The 22,985-nt window shown below is 37.6% G+C and overlaps 1 protein-coding gene and 1 non-coding gene across 2 annotated transcripts in view; both read right to left on the bottom strand.

The window, feature by feature from the left end:
- Positions 1–22,985, bottom strand: part of LOC145999541 (serine/threonine-protein kinase meng-po) — a 55,091-nt gene that overhangs the window by 10,529 nt on the left and 21,577 nt on the right. The gene's annotated exons all lie outside the window — the stretch shown is intronic.
- TRNAS-GGA (transfer RNA serine (anticodon GGA)) lies at positions 17,666–17,736 on the bottom strand. The gene has a single exon. It is a non-coding gene; the product is annotated as a tRNA-Ser (tRNA).

Here is a 22,985-nt window from a genome sequence, read left to right as displayed (position 1 = left end):
GTTTTTCTTCATGTCTGCTTGTCTGCAGCGAGTTGCTGAAAGTCTCGACGTGACAAAAGAAGATCGAAAGATATTCGAGAGGGAGCCACACGCGCTTAGCCTCCACCTCGCATTCTTTTCGAATGAGGTGACCACTTTTTCAAAACAATCAAACTTGGACATTTTTCATATTATCCTGCAGAAAAAGCGGGACAAAATTGGACCGCAAAATTTACAATTTTAATATAAAATCTGTTTCGTCATAATGTTTGAAATCTAATTAAATAAATTAACCGTCTCGTGACATTTCTGATTGGTATTGATTGAGTTGGTGTTCTATGTTCACTTTATGTACAGTAAGGGTAATCGGGACTGGACCTACAGTTTAAAGTTGAATCCGAACCACTGTGCCTCCACCAGGTATGGAAACTGTGAAAATAACTTACGTAATATGGTGATGCACACCAGGGGTGCCCATCCCCCCCCCCAAGGCCAATGACGCACTCCTCCCAAAAAGGGAGAACATTTCCCTCCCCCCCCCTTTGACAAATTATTTACTTTATTTTTGGTCAGACAAAATTTACGGAACAATATAATAGACTTATTTAAGCAATGTATGCTTACTTTAGGTATTGTTTACAATATACACATTTACACAGTGGCGGCGATTGGGTTCCAAAACCGGGGGGGGGCAAAGACAGTATATTTCCCTTTGTATATAAGGTTTAGCATAGTACGAGGGCAAAAGTGGCGAAAATTCGGGGGGCAACTGTCCCCCTCGTCCACCTAATCGCCCGCCACGATTTACATGTACATTTTATATTACTTTGACATTAATTGAAATAACATTTTACATAAGTGATAATAACTTCTGACGTTGCAAAGTTGTTGCAGCAAATTTATTGACAATTTCCTCTCTTTGAACCACTTTTAAAACATCGGACTCGCACGATGGAATTTAGGTAGACATTAGCCACTCATTGGCCATACACGAACGTAGTCTGTTTTTAATTATTCTTATGACACGCATTCTGCGTTCTGCAGAGCAACTTGTCACTGGTGTTGAGATCAGAATTTTGAAAAATACCTGCAAATTTGGAAAGGTCGAATACTGGACTAGCAGACAGTTTGCCTACTTGACTAACCTTGTATTAATAACAGAACGCCCTCTTTCTAAACCGATTCTAAAGGCATAAGGGGTGGTGTTTCTTTCAACTCCGTCTCCGCGATGACCCACAGGCAGGTAGAAAAATTGTACTTAATAACCATCACTAAAAATCAATAACAAGTTAATCAAACGAAACAATCCCCCCATTTTTGTGTGGAGATATACAGAATTGAAAGCTAACTATAAAATGTTGTCCCCCCGCAAAAAAATTTCCATGACGCAGGCATGTCATGAATCCCCCTGTGGGCACCCCTGATATACACAGTGTGCAAATTAACAGGGGGGATTTCCCCCCACAATTTTATTTATCCCCGGCAGAAGAAAAAATACATCCCTGCCAGAGACTTTCATTTGATTAGCCGTGACTTGAATATAAGAAATACATGGGATTCTGTAAATGCTTATTCATCATATTTGTTTTGCAGATCATATCTAGTTTAATAATGAACTTAAAAACAGCTTCCACTTGCAACATTGGGAGAAATTAATACTTTATTGTACAATGTTCCTTTGTAGGATTGCCCAGCCCACTTCGACGATATTGAAATCAATACACCTGATGGGAAACTCTCACCCTTCGCTTAAAAAACAACCTCAAATCAGGGTTGTTAAGGGTCCAGGAATTGTAAATAAATTCAATTCCTGTCCGGAAGAGAAAATAAGCAAGCTTAAATCAATTCTGGACAGAACAGAACCTTTTTATCTTTAAAGTATTTCAATTCAGTCGTGTAACCTTTTATTTATTTAGCGAAAGATCATTAACAGAACCAATAGTTCCAATTACAAAGGATCATATTAAAAATATTTATAATATAGATTAAATGTACATTTTAAAAATTACAAAAAATACAAAACTACAAAACAACAGAATTACAGTATTACAAAATACAAAGCAAAAGATAAAAAAATATAAAAATGGCAGTAGGTATGTTACACAAAGTAACAGAACAAAATACACACACAATATAGTACAATCACAACAGAGTACTGCTAAATACTTTCAGATACAAACATATTATACATCGCACAATAGACGATGAACACTAAGATTAATTACACAATTTGTACAAATATCAAATCCATATGAGAGTAAATAAGGCATGACTTTAAATACATAGTATCGATAGAAATAATATAATAGAAACACAGCTTCAATCAAATTTACTGTGAATTTAAATGATTAGGCAATGACAATATATGTCTTTTTATTATTGATATATATGTTATAAAAGGAAGCGGGAAGTCTACTTTAATTCCCTTTTGAACAAGGTTGTTATAATTTGTGCATAGTCTGATAACAACTGAAGATTTATGTATATTGTTTCTCGATTTATCAATAAAAAAAGGAAGCAAACACCTAAAATGTATTGGCTTAACATTAAGTTTAAAATATTGCAACACTTCAGGCGAATCTATTAAGTAATTCATAATCTTATAAAGTATAAAATATTGAGCTATTAATCTTCTAGATTTCAAAGGTGGCACCTGAAAATCAACAAGTAAAAAATTATAAGAAATTCTATTTAATACTGCTGAACGATTATACTTTTTAAAATACAAATATCGTAAAAGTTTAAACTGAATTCGTTCAATATAATCTGAATGTACTTGATAAAATGGATCCCAAATTTCACTTAAGTATTCAAGTCTTGAACGAACGATTGCATTATATAGGTTCATTAAAACTTGCGTATTCTTAAAGTCTTTAGTTGACCTAATTATAAATCCAAGACGTTTATATGAATCCGAGCAGATGTATTATTTTCCGGATCAATATAAATATGGTCCTAGTTCGGTATTGAAATGAAACAATACGCAACTTGGATCGAATTTGAATTGAGCGAGAAAAAAAGTTCCGGTCTTGTTACGGAACCCAATTCAATCCATTAGAATTTACGGGTTCCTTCCCCTTTAACAACCCTGTCTTAACATCGAATGGTCACCTAGTTACAGATCAATACTACAGATGGTGCTGTACTCGGGTATTAAGCCCAGTACATTTCGTGAGACGCCACACTCTTCTATCAATTATGGCATATTTCTTGAATTAGAAACATAATCTTCGAGGTAAAAATCTATTTTTTAAATAAGCTTAGCAAAACAAATGAAAAACAGTTAACTAAGTATGGTTGATGTACCATAAGAGAAGATACTACTTTCATATACGTGTGACACCTATACATCATTTATTTCGCACTTCTTTACATTGCTAACGTACTAATCTGCATTGCGGAACATTTCTTTAGGTGAAATAATGAATTTCTAACGAAAATAATGTCTATTTCTTACATTTACGAGTACTTACTGTTACTCGTTATTTCGATTCTGTAACACACATTATGGCGATAGCGTACTGGTTCATCGCGCGTTGTGCGAGTGTTTTGTCGATTTATGCAGTGTTGCAACCTTGTTCACCGAAAAATACCTACTTTCGTGCCCGGATTTGAAATTATGCTAATACCTCGCAAACCATTGACGTTAGCCCCACAAACCATTTCCCGTAAGGTTAGGTTAGGTTAGGCAAGCATAGTTTAAATTTTTTTAAAAAAAAATTTAAAATACTCGACACGTCATGTTATAGTGAAAAGACGGCGAGGTTTGAAACAATGACTACGGGGTTTACGTCATCTAACATACGGAACATTGTGCTCTCGTGCAGAAAGCAAATGGCGGTAGCATTTGAATTTTTGCATTTGAATTTAAAATTTTGGGTGCGTCAGCACTTAGGCTATTTTGCACCCGTTACGGGGGCCAGCCCCTTATCATTACAAATAACTCTAACGTTGCATAATTAAAAACCTTAAAATCTTCTGACTTCTGTTAAAAGCTGAGGCTCTAAACGGGCACTCAGCACAAGCAAGGACAAAAAACAGGACAACACACACAAAATTATACTGGCCATGGGGTCAGTCGCCAGAGCCTCGTTAGTCTTCAGTCCAGGGTGTACTACGTGGAAGTGAGGTTGACTTTTGGGCTCCTACGTGGAAGGTATCCCTTACACCTTAAATGGCGGTAGCAGCAACAGCGTGTCGGACATATATTTTCGCAGAAAACAACATGCATTCTCATTAAAATTGATCAAAACTACATTCACGAACTTCCACAACGCTACACAAAATTATTTGCGTAAGTACTTTCTCCTGTAAAAAGTAAGAAATCCGTCACAGTGTTACCCAAGAGAACTTTCGGTAAACGTATTTACAAAAATATTTCCTGTTCAGGTGATGCATTTCCGTTACATTACCCAATCGAACTTCAAACTTTTGATAGTGCGTCATTTGAACACTTGAGCAGCGATGACGTCAGAGGGATTCTCTTTGAAATGGACCAGAGCTTCTCTTGGTTGAAATTGCCAAGAAGATACTTGGCACCCTGAAGGATTCTGGGAAATGACCCACGGGAGAGAAGAGACGCAGTATATGAGTCAGGAAGAGGTTTTATTCCCATACAGTGATGTGCGTCTACGCGTAAACAACGATAGTCTACATTCTACACGTAGACTATTTTATACACGTAGATTACGTAATCTATGTAAACAACATGGCGAAAGGTGATAACTTAGCAAAGGGCGCCGTGGAATTAAAAGAAAATTATACTGCATATCAGTTGCTGATGTGTGAAGAGTACTTTTCATACTCTTTCTTCCAAATTCGAATAATTCCTCACCTAGGAAGAAACCTAATATAGGAAATATTCTAGTGTTTTATGGGGAAAAGACCACTCTTGCCTCACGACTGCCATCTGTTGTTGTTTTTTGCATACTATTTATCTTCTTCCATAGTTGATCATAGAAGAGACGAGAAATTTTGTTCTAAATAGGATTCTTTTCATTTCGTTAGGAACCAGTATAGTAGAAAAGTTTACTTTCCTTTCATGAAAGCCTTGAAAATTAATTTTAATGCACTTTAGATTGTCTACGTAGTCTATGTAAACTACAACCCAATGTAATCTACGCGTAGATTACGTGTAGTCAACGCATGTAGACGTAAACTTATAGTCTACGGCACATCACTGTTCCCATACAGGCAGGAACGGCGCTACAGGGGGGCTGAAGCCCCCGAAACAGCACTCAGCCTCCCTAGATTTTTGTAGTACGGTAGATGCATTTCGACTAAAAACTTAAAAACTAGATGTTTACATTTTCCATTATAAAACTTCCATTGGGGCAAGTACAGTGTTCAAGTACATTTTCTATCGTTCGGTTAGATCTCAAAGTTACTTCATTACGATGTGTTCTAAAATCAAGGGTGGGGGGGGGGGATGAAGCAGCTGGAAATATGCCTGGATAACATTTGATACTAAGTAATTTTCCAATCATGAGGCGCAAACTTTGCTACGAAATCTGCTACCTGCCTGGTAGCTGGAAGTATTCATTGGTTGTAATATTGTTCTTGGTTTGTTGGTCTGTACTGCTAAATGTGTACAATAATTAACCTCTATAAATCATTTCACTATATTTCGAAATAGGTGTAACTGGTGTGACAAATGAATTTTTACAAACAAGGCGACATTCAAAATCTAAATAAAATCATGTTTCCTTTCTGTTTATTAGTTCCTCATTCGAATACCAACAATTGCATGAGTGTAGCGATGTTCTCTCATTGGTTTCGTGTCATACGCTGCAAATATTCGACAGGAAGAAATGCGATGTTAAAGAATGAAATAATACACAAAATACCTAATTCTTAAATGCTAAGAATTGGAAACTGTTGCCTTGGTATCAAGGAGTCTCGGTTCTGATCCCCAGTGGAGGTAACATTTCATTAGGTCGTTCAGATTCCACTAGAATCTGTAGCTCACGTCCCGATTAGCCCATGCACATAGTGGACCTTAATACAAATTCCAATCAATTAATCATTGCAATACGGTGCGAAAATCAGTTTGCTTGGGGAATTTTATTACTCTCAGTCCTAGTCCTGCATGTAAATTAATTATTATCATTTGTGAGGTTAGAAAATATAATTTCTACAGTAAGTACCGTCATACTGGCCAAATTTGACTCCATGCAGGAGAATCAATCTTTGAAGCACATCTAAAACTATTGATCCAATTTTCATCAGTATTTATGCATAATGCGAGGTGTGGATAGAAAAAACCGGACTGTTGCTACAAAATCTTTTATTGGTTATTTTGTACAATACGAACATTATCCCCTTCAAAGTACTCCCCTACACTATTGATACACCGCTCCATATGAATCTTCCATTGCTGGAAATCACTTTCTGAAACCATGTTCATGGCCTCCGTCGCTTTTGTTTTCACAGGTTCTACGGTCGTATATCTGGTTTCTTTCACTGCTGATTTGACCTTTGAGAATAAAAAAAAGGTCGCGCGGAGCGAGATCCGGCGAATAGGGTGGATGTTCTAACACTGGGATCCCATTCTTGGCAAGAAAGCCTTGACTGACAATGCCGTGTGGTCAGAAACATTGTCCTGATGAAGAATCCATGACTTGTTTTTGCACAAATCAGGTCGTCGTCGTCTTACTCGCTCACGAACGGTCGTCAGCAGAGTAATTTAATAACGTTGGTTGTTTTGCAATAGCTCGAATACTCAAGGACGACCTTTTCGAATCAATTCACCGACATTTGCAATGTTTGATTCCGTTTTTGACGTGCAAGGCCGTCCAGGACGCGAGTCGTCCGCGATCACTTCTCGTCCCTCTCTAAACCTTTGGAACCACTCAAACACTAGCGTGCGTGACAAGAACTCCTCTCCGTACGCTTCCTTCAACAAACCATAATTCTCTGTGGCGGATTTTCCGAGTTTCATAAGAAACTTCACATTGATACGCTGTTCCACTTTCATATTTAACATTTTTCCGACGGAGCACAGATGTACGGTTCACTTCGTCCACAAGCTACAGCGGAACTGAGCGCCACGCACCCTGGGCAATCACACAGTCGATGGGCAGGATATCACATTATGCGCTCATACACCGCTTGACCTTGACATGCTTGCCGTTTATCGACAGCAACGTCAATCCGGTTTTTTTCTAGCCACACCTCGTACATTCTGAAATAAAATTATAATTTTCAGCAGTTATTTTCACTAATCAAAATCCCAAGTGCAATTGTTGAATTTGTAGTGATTGTTTCTACCCTGAGAGTGGCACATCCTAAGTTCTGAATTCCAGTCGTTGAACAAGACAACGTATGATATTTCATCATGGCAGAGAAAATGGTATCATTAACACACTTTCTATTGATGAGTGGTATTGTTTATTTGGTGCCTATTTTATTAAGTTAGTGCCGCTTTTCTGAAGCACGAAAAGCTACAATCTCTCCGCCGCTCCCTACTGTTGTGATTTGGACAGTTTAGAGTTATGGAAGACTATGAGGCAGAAAGGAACTCAACAAAGACCTTTCAGCAGCAAAACTGCATACCCCCATCAACGGCTGCTTGCGGCAAATCAAATGTTACCTTGAGAGTTTGAGTGCTCTATCTATTCTGTCCTTTGAGTTGCAAAATCTTTGGATTTAATCAAGGTGGTTGCAGCTCATAAAAACAGACCTATATTATCGTCGTTGCTTGTTGTGGTTATTTTCTTACTTGAACAAAAAAGTACTCGCACACTATGCATAGAAAGTGTGTTACGTGTACAGTAGTACTTATTTGTACGTACATCCAGCGAGTTAATAACGTTATGGTGTATTTTGTATTATTCATATAAATAGTAAATCTGTGATATTATTCCACTCAATAATCAAATAGGAAAAGAAAACAATATAATTATTGCTGCAGCAACACAGGCCTTCCATCTGACCCTATCTTGAGCAAGATCTATATACTCTTTTCCATCCCTACCGATTTCCCTTAGGTCTATCTAAACGTTGTCCCTCCATCTTCGTCTTGGCCTTCCTACAGGTCTCTTACCATCAGGTTTCCCAACAAGAATCCTGTAAACTCTTCCATCCTCTCCCATTCGTGCCACATGACCTGCCCACCTAAATCTTCTTGATTTAATCATTCTAATAATGTCTGGACATGAATACAAATTATGTAGTTCTAAATTATGTAACCTTCTCCACTCACCTGTCTCCTCATCCCTTTTAGGTCCAAAGATTTTCCTAAGGATCTTATTTTCAAATACTCTCACTTTATGTTCCTCTTTCAATGTAAGAGACCACGTTTCACACCCATGTAATATTACAGGCAAAATTACTGTTTTGTATATTTTAATTTTTAGTTTCTTAGATATTAAACGACAAGATAAAAGTTTATGAAGAGAGAAGTAACATGCATTTCCTGAATTAAGCCTGCTTTTCAGTTTCTCTTTAATATCATTTTTATTTGTTAGTATTACTTCTAAGTACTTGAAATTGGAAACTGGTTCAAACGAGTTGTTATCATTAATTAGATTTTGATTATTACCTAACACTTGGTTTCGACCGGTAAGCATATATTTAGTTTTCTCTTTGTTAACTTCCAAAACTATCTCTTTAGCAGTTTTGAAAAATATTTTAGCATTATTCTTAATTGTATTTATATCATCCCCTAATAAGTCTACATCATCTGCATATGCTAACAACTGAGTCACACCCTTTAATTTTAGTCCTTCTTTAGTTTCTTTTACCTTCCTAACAGCATATTCTAAGGCAAAATTAAAGAGCAATGGAGATAATGCATCTCCTTGTTTTAACCCATCATGAATTGTAAATTTGTCAGACACATTAATATCCACACGAATTTTACTTTCTGTTTCACTGGTGCATACTTTTATCATACTAACAAGCTTCTTAGGTATTCCAAACTCGACTAATATATTATACAATTTATCTCTTTTGACTGAATCATATGCTTTTTTGAAATCAATGAATAACTGATGGACACTTTGATTATATTCCCAATTTTTCTCAAGTGTCTGTCTGATGTGAAAATTTGATCTGTAGTTGATCTGTTACGTTTAAATCCACATTGATAATCACCTATAATTTCATTAGCATATGGGGTTAGTCTTGTTAAAAGAATGTTAGATAATATTTTATATGTTGTTGAGAGTAGAGAAATTCCACGGTAATTATTGCAGTTCATTTTATCACCTTTTTTAAACACAGGAACAATTATGGATTTTTTCCACTGTTGAGGGATTTCTTCTTTATTTCATATTAAACAAATTAATTTATGAATTTGACATATTAACGAATTTCCACCATATTTAATTAACTCAGCTGGTATTAAATCAATGCCAGGTGCTTTGTTATTCTTTAGTCTTTTAATAGCATCTTTAACTTCAGTCAAGTTAGGTTCTGGAATTAAAGGTTCTGCTGTGTGTACTTCATTTACTTCTGATTTATCTCCTACATGAACATTAAAGTAATTCTTCCATCTATTTAAAATATCGCTTGGATTAGCCAAAAAATCACATTTTTTTTATCTTTTATCAAGTTTACTTTAGGGTGATATCCCTTTCTAAATTCATTTGCACCTTTATATAAATCTCTGATATTTTGGTTTTTGCCGTTTGTTTCAATTTCACTAAGTTTGCTTTTCAAGTAATCTCTTTTTTTACTTCTAAACGTGCAGTTAACCTCTCGCTTTATCTTTGGATCTGACTATAAAATGTGTCACTGGTAAAATTATATCGTAGTAAAGTATGAACTAAACATCTTTTAGCCCCCAAGAATTTCACTCCGAAATCTTAGCCCTTCCACTTATTTCAGGCTGCCGCCGTCCCTGCATGCAGGAGGGGAGAGTGAGGCAATTACCCCCACCACATATTTACATCGCACATTCTTGTTGTTTGGTCATAAACAGGCATGTAGTAACGACCTCCGTGGCGGACTCCAGAGGTCGCGTGTTCGAATCCGGCTTTAGATATGGGTGTTATTTGTGAGTGTCCTTTCATTAATTCATCCACCATATCAACACTCATCATCATCATCGTCGCGATTAGCCCAAAGTGGAAGAAAAGCGTCCATAAATAATAACATCCAATCAAATCAATGTAGTATAGCCTACTGTACAGGTTGTACCAAAAGTCCCATTACCTCCCCCCCCCCTTTGAATTGTAGACAAACCTGCAAAATGTTATTTTAACAGCATGCGTATGATCTGAGGATGGTATACCATTAAATCAGACCAATGACCACCATTTACTCCAGAGGATCTGTGTGCACACCGCCATTTTCATGGCACAGTATTATTCTCCTCCAGGTGCGATGTGAAATCCTCCGTAACATATCAGATCTGGATTTCAGGGTGGACATTTTAAGAGAATACCTCAATGATGTTTTCAGAGACAAATGGATTGGACGAGGATCGCCAAATTTACCAGCGCCTCTAAAATGGCCACCCCGAAGTCCAAATCTGACATCTTGTGATAATGCGCTATGGGGACACATCAAACAGAAAGTCGCCCCTAATCGTTATAAGACAAGTGGGGAACTTCAAGAAGCTGTTCGCAGTGCGTTTGCTTCCCTGACGCCAGCCATGTTACGGAGGATTTCACATCGCACCTGGAGGCGTATAATACTGTGCCATGAAAATGGCGGTGTGCACACAGATCCTCTGGAGTAAATGGTGGCCATTGGTCTGATTTAATGGTATACCATCCTCCCATCATACGCATGCTGTTAAAATAACATTCTGCAGGTTTGTCTACAATTCAAAGGGGGGGGTGGGGGTAATGGGACTTTTGGCACACCCTGTATATTGTAAATTACTTTGATTTGTTAATTAACTTTGTTATGTAGCGTCGCTTTTCTCCCACTTTTGGATAATCGTTTGAATTTTAGCTTTAAGTCAACTTTATGCACAGTAAGGCTACAGCGCCTTCAATAACGTAGTGTGGAAAACGACCCAAGCAACTAGTTCCCGAGACGGATGACAACATAGATAGCAGTGCGATCAGTACAAGTGCTAATTTTCTTATGAAAGTTAGTTTTTGGAATATATTGTGAAGATTTGTTTGTCTTGAAAGGCGGTACGGAATTGATGGAAACAGTTATATTTGTGGAGTGATTTGCAGTCACGAAATGACATTAATTTGGAAAAAAAGTAAAATAAAATTAATAAATAAATAGCATGCGTAACACAAGAAGAAACATCGCAAAGTGATTCCGGACGTCAGGTGTTGGATTGTGTACTAGAGTGTTATTTTTCTATGTTATTAGAATATAAATAGTATCCTGAGAGATATTTCATACCGAGGCGACAAACCACAAGTGTCGCTTGGAAGCGAGCAGTCCGTAATCAATGCAGCCTTTCGAACCGTAGGGACAAAAGCTCTGACTGCACCGTTTCCTCAAGGAGATTTTACACCAAAGCGACACGGGTCATTCGGTCCAAGGCAACTTTCATACCGAAGTGACACATGTTGCTTGGAAAGGAGCCAATCAAGAGCAACATTTCACATCGTAGCGGCATGACGGGAAGCAAAGGCCAGCGTTCGGTTGGTGAAATCCTCAAGCGACAAGTGTCGCGTGCCCCTTGTCGCTTTGGTGCGCAATCTCACTAAAGCAAGACACTCATTGCATCGCGTATGCGCGAACAACAAACCACGGCAACATGTTGCAAGCTATTGAGGAAAGGACCCAGTTTGAGCGACGCAGAAGCGACAAAGCGACACGTGTGGCTTATCGTGTCGCCTAGATCTGTTGTTGTAATGTGCGGTTTATCGTGTCGCCTATCTGTTGTTCGCAAGCAACGCTTGCTAATAGACTGAAGGCACCATGTCGCTTGTCACTTAGTTGGGAACTCCCCCTGTAGCGCGTCGCTTCGGTCTGAGCATCCTTCCTTTAAGAAGCTTTCCGACCGAACTAACAAGTAGCACGCGAATAAGCCATATGAACGTGTCGTTTGCTGTTTGGACCCTCATGTGCAATGAATGCTATTTTACAGTCTGGAAGTGTGTGTCACTAGTGTGACAGTGTGAACATCCCGTGTCGCTTGTCCCATTGATCTGAAAGTTTCCTTACACTCATGTCGATGGCACTAAGAAAGTTTTGTGGGATTCCCCTTGTCGTTTCATGCAATCATCATCATCGCCGCGATTAGTTTAAAGCGGAAGAAAAGAGACAGTAAAAATCAAAAATACAAATGCTTCAGTGTGCATACCTTTAAAAGAAATGATGATGATGATAATAATAATGAACCTAATTCATACACAAAATTTAGTTTCCAAGAGCATTCCACGCGTATTTTTTATCCCGTATTATAACGAAAATATGACGATAACAGGACGTGGTCGACTGTCTAGAGTGTTCGTTAATATCTTCGCGACCACTGTGCCAAATAGCATAGCAATTATCACATTCATAGAAATGCTTCATGTAAAAGAATCAGACGTTGCAGCGAAAACTCCATTTAATTCCATTATAAGCAGACGAATGCCATGCAGGTGTACCGACACCAGCGCCTCTAGCGGTAACATATTCGAGTGGAACCAGCCAGAGATGCCAGAACAGTGCCGTTTTCCACACTACGTTATTCAAGGCGCTGTAGTAAGGTTAATCGGGACTGGACCTACAGTTTAAAGTGGGGTCCGAACCGCTTGTGCCCCACCGGGTATCGAACCCGGGACCCGTTGATTATAATACGACGACGTTACCACATCATCGAAGAAGTTTTATAACATAAAGAAAAAACGCACGTAGATTACAAATCGAAGTAGTTTACAAGATCATTTAATAATGCGAAAGGTCCCGATTTCACGTTCTTAAAATATGGTAGCTTTAGATATAAGTACAGCACGGACTGAAAGCAGACTAAAATTCCATGGTCGTGACAATAGCCCCTGTGAGAGGCATTGTTATATTGAGAGTATTTAATAATCTATGTCACATTTTATTGCCGGTGACCGTACACTGAAAAACCATTTATTCAAATTTGATGGGACTGAGTCAATTTCGGATAATCAGGAACGCACTGCATTTAGCATATCACTGCAGGAGCTTGATGACGCATTAGTTCACTCGTCTACGTACAGATGGTGCTGTAACTAGTATTACCGTATTTAGAATATGGTTACTGTTCTGAAGGCAAAATGTCTTCTTGAACCCATTTCAATATTCATACACTGTACCGAGCAATATTATAATGGAATTACAATATATGTATATTTTGTGTGGAAGGTTTCATCACGTTGAATCACTGGAGTACGCTGTTAAATATTGTAAATAATGACGGAAAGTATTGTGTTCTACATAAAAAATATATTATGAAAGTGTTATCTCGTTCAACGCCATTCTGATAAACAGTTGAAGTCAGTATTACATCCTAAGTAGAAATTAAATAAAAAAAAATAAACATATTTAATGTTAACAAAATATTCTACTATTGTAAACACCTTTTAATTTAGAATTGCTTAAATTCTAATTTAAAATTACTTAAATTCTGCTTGCTTCATTATACGGCGTGGATGAAAAAAATTTGACGGAAATAAGTCACGGACAATTGTGATGATTGACGGTGAAGGTCATTTTACAAAATAATGGTAGGACAATTTCGACGATCAAGATGACTAACCACGGGTGCACCTAACCTAACCTAAAAGTGGTTGTAATGTAAGTAGGCTGTGTTTACAAGCTACCTTACCAGTCTCAGGCCTGAAGAAAATGTGAGAGGAATCAGTGTTCTATTCGAACATATCAATATTTCATAACACCATTAAGCCTTGTTTCCATGATATGAAAAACTCAATATGCTGACCAAGGCAGAAATTTATTTTATTATAAAACAAACTAAACGTAACGTTTCAACCTTCTAGCAAGGTCTTCTTCAGACTCTGCACCAAGTACAAATGTAACAAGGTACAAAACAGGACGATATATATACACAAACATTACTCCCCTCCAGACTATATGAAAATTGTTCTGGAACATTCTAGCAGGTGGCTTTCCCTTGTCAACTGTACTTTCACCTAAAAGGCTAAACATATTTACTATCCATCTAGAATGTGGTTGGAATCTTTATCTCACGCTCTTTTTCCTTCATTCTTCTTCATTATCCTCTCCTCTTTCTCTCTTGTCCTTTCCACTCTTTCTAACACCTTCTTCAATTCTTTGTTTATCTTCAGTTACCCATTCCAGTTCATTGTGTCTTCTTCACCTTTCTTCTCTATTTCCTTGGCTTCCTTCCATTTTCTCACTAATATTCACTTCTCCTTTCCTATCTGCTTAGCCTCGTCCCACTCTGTCATGTCCTGTTTCTCTCGTGTGTTTCATATCAATATTTCACATAATTCTCTTGTACGGGGTGTTAGGTCAATTGTTCATCCGCCCTTTTACTTCTGTGTTCATCGCAATTGTCCGGCTACCAACGGAAATACGTAGTACTTAAAACTTGCTGTTACCTTTTTTGGGGGGGGTTTAACTGGGACTAACGGTATTCATGCTTTTATCCATGACGAAACTCATCACGGACATTACCCTTGGAAAACAGGTGATGCCTATTGGAATTGTGTTGATATCGTGATATTGTGTTGTATTACTCGGTATTCCTATCTTCATAGAAATGAACAAATTATAAAGCTGAAATGCATTTAAAAGTACGAGGTAATTAAACAGTAAAAATTAATATTTCTTTAATTTTTGTACAACGATACTTTGCATTTTTCTAATTTCACTACAATTTGCAATGAAAGATGTTGAACTATCGATATTAAATTCGTGAAGTCGTCTACAGCACGAGCAATCCGCACATTCGGATTCGCAGCGCTTAAGGATTTTTATTCGGATATTCACCGATGGATTCAGCGCTGAATCCATCAGATTCCACCTCTTCCACCACAAACAGGGGCTGGTGTAAGCGGTGGATTTTAGGAATTGTGGGTAATTGTTGTCTGCTAACGACGAGCTACAATGGCGTCGATGAGAACGATGGAAGGGAATTACGGGTCGGAAATCTACAGAATAAATGTGTGTGTTCTGCCATTGCACTTGTAAGTAGAAATAAATCTTCCTCTTCCTTCGTACTGTCCTTAGTTGTTCTTTTAAATTCATTCAACAACGGTGTTTCCATAAAAACCGAAGCAACAGCCGAAACTGCAGAGAAAAGAGCAACTGTAGCCTCCATTTTGAAACAATTTGTGATGAAAATTCGAACGTTAAGTGGTGAAATAGGCGATGACGTCAACTGAAGATTCAGCGCTGAAAATTCGAAGTTACTGAATGCGTAAGCTGTCTTCCGAAAATCACATTTCAAAGCGATTGGTAGGGTCTCCCTGATTGGCTAGTGGTAACGTCGTTGCCTTGTAATTAAGGGGTCCCGGACTCGATGCCCGATGGAGACAAACAGTGGTTCGGGTCCAACTATAATCTGTATGTCCAGTCTATATTAACCTATCTGTGCAAAAAGTGGACTCAAAAAAAACAAAAAAACAACTCACTAAAAGTCTGTAGTACATAATCGCTCTCCAATACTCTCACTAAAACAGTTTTTTCCCCCCAATACTCAGTTTCTGTATATACAGTGTATATACAGTTTCTGTTTTTCTCCTCTTCATAGGCTGTTTATCTCGTGGTTGATAAAACAGCAAACTCTTTAAATCTGGACGGGTCTTGTCGTTATAGTTTTGATAAGCTCATAGGCATGTAAATTAAGTTTCATACTTTTGCCATAACTTCTGAATGTTACCCCATTAAGTGGAAAAAGAATTGATTTCACTAATGAACTGTAGTGATCACAATTTAATAAAGCGATAACGCGAGACTAACTTAAATTCCTTCTTCACGATTTCGACACATTTTCATTCACGTAACGTTCACGAAAATATCATAAAAGCAATGTTCAATCGTTAGTCTGTAAATTAAATGCTGTTAAATAATCATAAGACATCGCCATAATTCAGTGTAGGTGCCAGTATGGTTTACATACTCAATGGGTGGAAGAATTAGCCCTGATTGGGATGTGTTTTTTATGACCACATAACCAGAGACTGGAATGGCTCAAGAAATCCGCCTTGAACCTAATCTCCATTGTATTCTGTATAAAACAATTTCAACTTCTTTCCATAAGTGAATGATGACACGCCACAAGAGCAACATATGATAGTTTCATGATGAATTTCCTAGGTTTTTTGTGCAGTTTCTCTCCCCTTAATTATGTATTTTGTGCGTATGTCGCATGCATTTGCGGGGGGCAAATGTACAGTTACGGGGAGGCTTTGCACCCCCTAGCCCCTATCTAACTACGCTCCCATTAATTATTTTGTGCGTATGTAGTATGCATTTGCGGGGGCAAATGTACAGTTAGGGGGATGCTTAGCACCCCATAGCCCCTATCTAACTACGCCTATGCCACTCTGTAGTTTGCTGAACGTAAAAGCACAAATATTAGTGAAATAATAATTATCTAGCATAGGAACAACGGAATTGAACCATTAAATGAACGGCGGAGGCTAATATAATGGTTCGTATCTCACTTTGAACTGTAGGCCCAGTCCCAAGTAACCTCACTGTGCATAAAGTGGACATAAAACACCATATCAATCAATCAACCATTACATGAACAAAATTTTAACCAATAATCATCAATTAGTCAAATTGCTTTCTCTTCCACATTTTGCTTCCAAACGGATTATTCGCGCTGTAGAACAGGCTGCCATCTGTCCGTAATATTTACCACTGACGTCTGGTCGAAGGCTCTGTCCTAAAGCTCCCAAAAGTAGGCTTGAAATACGGTCTTGTCGGAAGTGACGTCACCTATTGCAGTTCGAAAGCACCAATCAAACGAGCAATCGAGCCCGTAGCATGGAGCGCGCATCGTTGCAGGCTTGAATACTTGACTCGTGCACCCGATGTTCACTTGTTCACAATCTAAAAAGTTGGAAGTCAGCCAGATGTTGGTTGAAGTTCTAATGTGTGAAAGTATAAAAACTTTTTAAAATGCTATGTGATTTCTGTAGTGAAAAGAATGTGTTTATGACGCGGGAAAAACAGTGTGTTCTTAGTTTTGCCTGCTAATCGTATTTGGCGCTGCAGTCGAAGTGCATTTGCCTTCCTCCCAGAAAGTATACAGACGCAATAATTTATAAAAAATAAAAAATCAAACTTAAAATGATAAATCGTGAATCAGAATACGATACGATGTTCGAGAGGTGTATATTAGAGATTTATGTCTGACGCATGTGTATGACGCCACAGTATGTTACGTGTTTTCTTTGATTTTCTGAAAATTCTATTCCTAGATTATATGGGAACAAGCTCGACCGACTTCGTTCAAAATAACTGTAGTAGTATGTTTGTGTTGTCGGTGACGTCAATCGACGATGGGGAGGAAGGGAAAATGGGAAATTTATGAAGGTGAAAGGGAAAAATATGAAGCGAAGTGGGAGTGTAGTGGATGGGGGAGATATTGACAGTGACCTTGTCGTTGTAGTTGCATACTTTCAATTTAAGATAACATCAACTGTCAACAAATCTGAAAGAAGAAATTTAAGAAAAGTAAGCTGCAATATCATTTAAGTTAGAATTAAGGAACCGCTTTCAAGCACTCTCCTCTTTCACTGATGATGAGCTTAGTGCATTAAATTAGGCACACACAGATGTACTACCTAGAACTATTAGCGAGAAATGCAGGCTCGGCCAGGACTCGAACCCGGGTCTCTGGCATTCCGTGCCATTGCTCTTCCATTGAGCTACCGAGCCGGCCTGCTTCGCCTGATTTTTCGCCTGAACCTCTCATTGGTTTAGTAAAACATTTGCATTAATTACATGATTAAATCAACAACTAATCATTTCATTATATTACTTGAAAGAATTCTGGTTTATTTATGACGAATGCTTACGTTTCATTCAATTACAATGATGTTATATGTGTGTCATAACCTAAGCAAGTTTCCAAATTTGTTATGGATAATATATACTGCAATAACAATAAGTAATTGTATGTAGTCTCAAAGAGTAAAATTTCAAATATATTTTGATATTTTTTTTTCAAAAGTTGAAAACAGAAATATCAATTCCTACAATAAATATAATGAAGGATTTTTATGTTGTTAATAGTGCACATTCAATGAGATAGTTTAAACCGTAATGTGCTATTTATTAATTGTAAATTTTAATGTTGATGATGATATGATCCACATTTTTATGTGACGTCACCAGTAGAAAACATGTCACCAATGTATTTATTTTTGTGAAGGAAAGCGTAATTTCTTTGTTATTATATGTAATAATGCACCTTGTTTGTAATGTATATCTTTTGTTTATTGTTTATTGTATTTTATGCTACATTATGGGTAATTTAATGTATCTTTGTTTGAGAGAGTGCACTATACGAATTTGTATTTCTAAACCTGCATAGATGTCAGTTTTGTTGGTAGAATCTTTTTGTAAATAGTGAGTGATTCGTCTGTACTTTAATCTGTGTTCTCGAAATAGTATAAAAGCGAGGATATCGCGTAAGAAAGATCACACTTTTTCGCCTCGGATCGACGAAGCTTTTAAAATTAAAAAGAACTCCTCAGTGTTGTGCATACATCTTGGTATGGTAGTTCGGGGCGCAAGCTAGGCCTATGTGATCATAGGTACGCCGATAGCCATGCATTGAGTTTATGCGTTTTAGTTGAGTCAATTAATTAATAATTACTTTAAGACATTAATAATTACTTTTATGGTTACTTCTTTGTAGTTTCCGACCTCCTTTGCCCGACTTTCTTGACGATGTTTTTTCTTGTCTAATTTATGGAATCTTGTCTGTTTCAAGCTTCGAAAGCAAGAAATAAACATTATGGCGCTTTCTGAGTATTGCACGTCAGATACATAGACGGAAATTATTAAAAGCCCTGCAAAAGTAGGGGGAATTTTTTATAAAATAGTTATATTTTTGGTACCTTAAATGAGAACAACGGTATCTATGAAATTTTACAAATCTCTCAAACGAATATTTCGTATGAGCGAAACATGAATTCACTCCACTCCTCTACAGGGCGTCACCAAGTATCGGCCATGGTGGGCTTTAGCCCACCCAAATAGGTTCCATGGGAAAAAAAATCCAAATTCATTTACAGTAAAGCACACACATCCTTGGAGAGAGATAAAGAAATACAACGAGAGGAAGGAATGAAGACAAGAGAAAGAGACAGAGCTAGAAAAAAAGGGGTATTGGAAGGCAAAGGAAGTAAGAGAGAAAAAAGTAGATAAAATATAATAAAAAGAAAAATCAAACTCCGTGGTGGTGTGGTTAGCACCGCCCGCTGCGACTCAAGGGGTCCTGTTTCTAATTCCGTCCTGGGCATGGATGTTCTTTGTGAGTATCCCATCATCAATTTCATAATATCATCACCCATCCTCATCGTCGCGATTAGGCAAAATATCAAGAAAAGCAACGCTAAATAACAAATCAGATCAAACTTCTTGTACGTTACTTTGAGTCTGAGCTTTGTTTTAAAATCCACTTTTATGCACAGATAGGTTAATTGGGACTGGAGCTACAGTTTAAAGAGGAATCAGAACCACAATGTGCCTCATCCACCGGCTATCGAACCCGTGGCCTCTTGTATACAAGGCGATGACGTTACCACTACGCCATCCGAGGCCATGTCGAGACGATACAGAGACTTATTGTTTGAAGATCGAGTCCCCAGTGAAGTAGAATGTAAAACGTAGCATATATCATAGTTGTCTTGCTCTGCGACTTCTTGTTATACCCTCAAATCAGAAAGTCGCCAAATCAGATACCTTTAAATCAAATATTCACTATATCAGATACAGTCAAATCAGATAGTCGGCAAATCTGATACTAGCTAAATAAGATACTGTCAAGCCAGGTAGTCGCCAAATCAGATACCGTTAAATCAAATATTCACTATATCAGATACAGTGAAATCAGATAGTCGGCAAATCAGAAACTCACCAAAGCAGATAGTCGCCAAATCTGATACTAGCTAAATAAGATACTGTCAAACCAGATAGTCGCCAAATCAGATACCGTTAAATCAAATATTCACTATATCAGATACAGTCAAATCAGATAGTCGGCAAATAAGAAACTCACCAAAGCAGATAGTCGCCAAATCTGATACTAGCTAAATAAGATACTCTCAAACCAGATAGTCGCCAAATCAGATACCGTTAAATCAAATATTCACTATATCAGATACAGTCAAATTAGACAGTCGGCAAATCATAAACTCACCAAAGCAGATAGTCGTCAAATCAGATACCGTCAAATCAGATAGTCACGAAATCAGAAAATCACATAGTTACCAAATCAAATACTGTCAAATCACACACAATAGGGGTGGCTATGTGCTTAGTTTGCTTAAATAAACTATGTTTATGGCACTTATTTATTTTCCACCACTCTCCCCCCTATATATTCGTTTCAAGAAGCACATACATCATTATGCAATTAGCAATGCACACCTAATGCATGGCTAATCGGAACTGGACCTACAGTTTAAAGTGGGATCCGAAGCACTGTGCAATGTGGCTCCACGAGGTTTCGAACCCGGGACCCCTTGAACGTATTGTATAATGTTTTGTATGATTATATCAGATAAGTTTATTATAATTATTATGAACGTGTACATGTCAAAGTTGATAATAACTAAGGTCTAAATCAAAATCCCTGAGACCTTCTGTAAACAAACGGATCACCGATTCGATGTATCACTCCGCGTCAGCTGATCCATGACCGCAATCATCTGCTGTTACACTCATAGTTCGCCGCACCTATTCATTTTATATAAGAGCCTCTGAATGTGAGAACCCGTTCTCAAAACATCAGACGAATATGCAGCCGCATATATTGTTACTCTCCCGGTCATTCTCTCTTTCATAACTCTTAAAACTGCAGACACTGACACACCACTGCACTGGGATACCAACTTAACCACTTCATTTACTGGTTTCTCAGGATACTACTGACAGAACGTTACATAAATATTGAGTAGAATCTGTTTCTCACCCCTTTGCAAAGGCTGTCCTTGCTGGTGTTTTGAAAACAAGCTCGGAGAACACGGAGACTTTCCCTCACGCATAGAACTCGGCATGTTATTTTTCTAAGGCTAAGTCAGGCAATATTACTAAGTTGCACTACTTCCTTGCTGTTCACATGATTATTTTTAGAAAATAACCAATGTTATAAAATATCATTATGCACACAAATCTCTAAGCTCATTGAAAGTTATATTACTACAAAATGTTCACACTTATCTTGCCTTGCGATGTCACCAAGTTATTTTACGAAGTGCACTATATTTGGCGGAACAAAAATCGTTATTAGGATGCTTGTCAAAGTTTCCAACCGCAATAAATTTACGAACTTTTTGTCTTGTTTTGATCATCATCAATATATTTATTGGACTTACAGCAATTCATATGGCTGTTTATGCCCATTATATATTTTAGTTACATAAGATACAATTTATTTAAAATGTACAAACAAATTTCAAATACACTCCTATCTATATCATCCTTAGAAATATACATTACCATGTTATATCATTTTGTCTAAACAAATGCAAGTAAAATATATTCAATTCGCATGCAAGAAAGAAGACAAATTTATGGGAAATGATTACTGGTGCAAAGAGTTAACCATACAGGTGAAGCAATAAGTAAAAAAAGAAAGAGCATTGGGTTTAAAGTGAGACGTCATTTGCGGCAGCGTATCCCATACTACAAATTGGCCATTGTTTTACCTTACGTAATGAATCCTGTAACAACGCTGGATTTTCGTGTGGATTATTTTACTTGTATGAGTTTGCAATGCTTTCTGCATGCAGGTGGTTTTGTTTACAGAAGGTGTAAGGGTTTGTGATTTGACATATAGGTCTCGAAAGTTGAGGAAAAATCCTTTTTTTTTTCCTAGTGTCCGAAGACGATGCCCAACATAATATATGTTCATTTTGGGTCATTGTAGGCCAGAAAAAGGTGAGTTTTATTTGTACTTTTTTGCCTTTTTCGGCGTTTTTTGGCTTATTGGTAACTTTTAGCCTTTTTTCAGGTCTTAACGGCTTTTTGTTTGGCAACTTCCCCTTCTTTCGACTACGTTTTTACTGCCCATTCTCAATTCGAATCATCATCAGTTCATCACCTCTTAAACATCCTTTCTGTAGTAAAGAATATATATATATATATATATATATATATATTTGGACGACTGAAGCAGGTACGGGGTACAAGGTTATTTAACCGTAACTTGTCTGGAAGGTCGCGCTGTAAGTGGCAACTTTCTCTTGTTTTGAACCTTCCAGCACGGTGTATACGACCAGACAGCACGCGCTGTCTTTGTATTATTTTTATTCATTAAATATGTAATTAAAACTTAAGTTATTAATTAATTTAGATCCCGTTTTTAGGTCCTTTTTTATATTTTTAGGTCTTTTTATAGGTCTTCAACTTCCTAGACCTAATAATAACATTTATGTTAGTGTAAACCACGTTGTGATTTCAGAACAACTGTACTCAGTTGTTAATTGCGTTGGAAAACTTTAGTTTACAGTTTACAGAACGCTGTAAACTGCATGTGTCTGTTTTGTTCTTAATATATAAATCTGAAGTTTCTGATCCGATATATAAGGGTGAAATTACTGCCCTCTACAGTTTAATACAAACACGGCCTATTTACTCATCCCGCTAGGCTTCTCAAGGGAGCTTGGCGGCCTTTGGCTATTACATCTCCGTAAACAGGCGGAGCACTCACCCGTGTGCGTCCATTTGATTCCCGCGGCCATTCCTTGTAGCCCTTCCAAAATGTTGTTTTTGCTGAGGTTTATTTTGGTTTCCCAAGTGGCCGTCAAGGGCGCCGTAAAGATTGGGAGACCCCGGGAAAAACCCTCAAAGGGAAAAGAAATCCCTTCCTCTCCATATAAATTCCCACGGCCGTATGTATAGGGAAATAATAGGACGAGTTCAGCAGACCAAGGGTAGTAACAATTTATTACTTA

This window comes from Lepisma saccharinum, chromosome 15 (assembly GCF_977018435.1).
Source record: "Lepisma saccharinum chromosome 15, izLepSacc3.1, whole genome shotgun sequence".
NCBI lineage: Eukaryota > Metazoa > Arthropoda > Insecta > Zygentoma > Lepismatidae > Lepisma > Lepisma saccharinum.
The sequence above is the reverse complement of the archived record's forward strand: the minus strand, read 5'-3'. Positions and strand labels throughout refer to the sequence as shown.